The sequence below is a fragment of the Propithecus coquereli genome, unplaced genomic scaffold, assembly GCF_000956105.1.
Source record: "Propithecus coquereli isolate 6110/MARCELLA unplaced genomic scaffold, Pcoq_1.0 Scaffold225, whole genome shotgun sequence".
NCBI classification, from domain to species: Eukaryota; Metazoa; Chordata; class Mammalia; order Primates; family Indriidae; genus Propithecus; species Propithecus coquereli.
In genome coordinates, this window is record NW_012147745.1 from 1,995,343 (window position 1) to 1,997,351 (window position 2,009).

The following is a 2,009-nucleotide window of genomic DNA, read 5'->3' on the forward strand; positions in this document are numbered from 1 at the left end:
GTTTTGCTTCTTCCAAGAATAGAGACAAAGAACTTCCCCTCATGGTTTTGTGCAGTTAACCCCTTGGGTCAACACCGCTGTGGATGTTGCTGCTGTGGTCCAAAGTTAAAACCTTCTTTCCTTTTCCTTTGGATTCAAGATTATTCAGATCCTTAGTTCTCAACATTATCAGACTTATTCCTTGACATATTTTAAAAACACATATTTTGTAATATGTACTTTACTATCCTGAATTGGCAAGCTATAGCCCATAAGCCAAATGCCTCTTTTTTATAGCTAATAGTTGTTACTTTTTTAAATGGCTGAAAAATACAATTAAATCAAAAGTATTTTCTGACAAGTGAGAATTATATAAAATTTAAATTTCAGTGTCCATAAAAAATTTTATTGAAACATAGGCATTTGTTTACTTGTGTCTCTGACTTCTTTTGAACTGCAGAGATGAATAATTGTGATAGAGAACACATGTGGTATTTCCATCACTTCAAACTGGTGCTTACAGCACTACAAATCGCAGTGACACAGTGAAAACCAGCACATACCCACATCAAAACAAGAAAAGGGAAAAGTGGACTTCAAATAATATCCTTTTGAAGTACAGTAAAGTATTATTTTGTTATTGAATTAGATGGCAAAGCATTGTGTTTATTATGCAATGGTACCATAGCTGTGCTAAAAGAATACAATGTAAGTTGACATTGACAGACTAAGCACTCAATATAAGAATATTCTCGACACACGAAAAAGCAATATTTAGAAAATTTAAAAGGGTGTATCTCATTACCGCAGAATTTCTTCACAAAATTTAAAAAATAGAAGTGAAGCTGTAATGGAAGTGAATGGCTCTCATGCTAGAGAAGCAAGGAAAGCTGTTTACCAAGTCAATTAATTAAACATGCTTGATTGCACCACATGAAAAAATGTATCCAGAGAAATTAAACTTGTTTAAGACTATCAGCTTAGTGGGCAAGAACTTGCTCAAAGAGTTGAAGACACTGGAACCAGTATCAACAGTCAATTAAAAAACAAGGCAAAGATTCAAAATGGTTTTCTTTGGATCCTGATGCATCAACAAAGTGTTACACCAATGCTGCTCAGTTATTGTTTATTTAAGGAATCAATACTAAGTTTTAAGTGACTGAAAAACTAGTCTCTATGGATAGTATGCGTGGAATAACTATAAGCAAAAATATCTGCAAAGCTGAAAAAACACTAATCAGTACAACATGAAGTAGAATATAAGATGTGTTACAACTGATGAGTAAAAAATATCTAACTGTAAATCTCCAAATTCATAAGTACCTTACCTCTATCTATCTCTCTCAAATTGCACCCAAGGGTAACTAAAAATAACTCCTTCAGCAACTTAGAGATCATTTTATATCCAATGGCAAAGAACAAAGTCCCATTCAGATACGGACTCTAGGTGGTCAGCTAGACTCACTCAATAGATAAACAAATTTCCTTTAATGTAGGCTTCAAAGTTTTGTAAGTTTTCAACTTACAAAATGTCACAACGTAAACTTCCAAGGTCATGTCATTTTTCATTAGTTGGAACTAACTCAAATCTAAATTGCCAAACTACTCCTAATATTTTCAAAAAGGGTATTTAATGGGAGTTTTGGACCTTTATATACATTTCTTGCTTACAATAATCAAAAGATTGGGTAAATTTCCTGCATTTCTTCATTGGTTTATAACGAATTCATAGAAGACTTATCATTAACTGTTTCAACCTGCCATTTATTTGGTTTTGCAAAAAGCCAGACTTTTATTGTGTTTTAATTAAAACATTTTATCATAGGAAAAGTATCAACATAAATTAACTTACTTTAGTAATTCAAGAATGGCAAGCACAATATCATTAACATAACAGAACCCTGATGCTTCTGATTTCTTAGCATGATGTAATCCTCCAGCCCAATTAACAGCCATATCAGTTTGTTGTCGGTTTAACTTCACGGCCCCAGCTAAGAAGTAGAAACAAGATATAGTAGACTTTTAAAATA

General features: G+C 32.8%; 1 protein-coding gene across 1 annotated transcript in view; it reads right to left on the bottom strand.

Moving 5' to 3' along the window:
* HDAC2 (histone deacetylase 2) overlaps positions 1 to 2,009 on the bottom strand; it is a 44,474-nt gene that overhangs the window by 2,523 nt on the left and 39,942 nt on the right.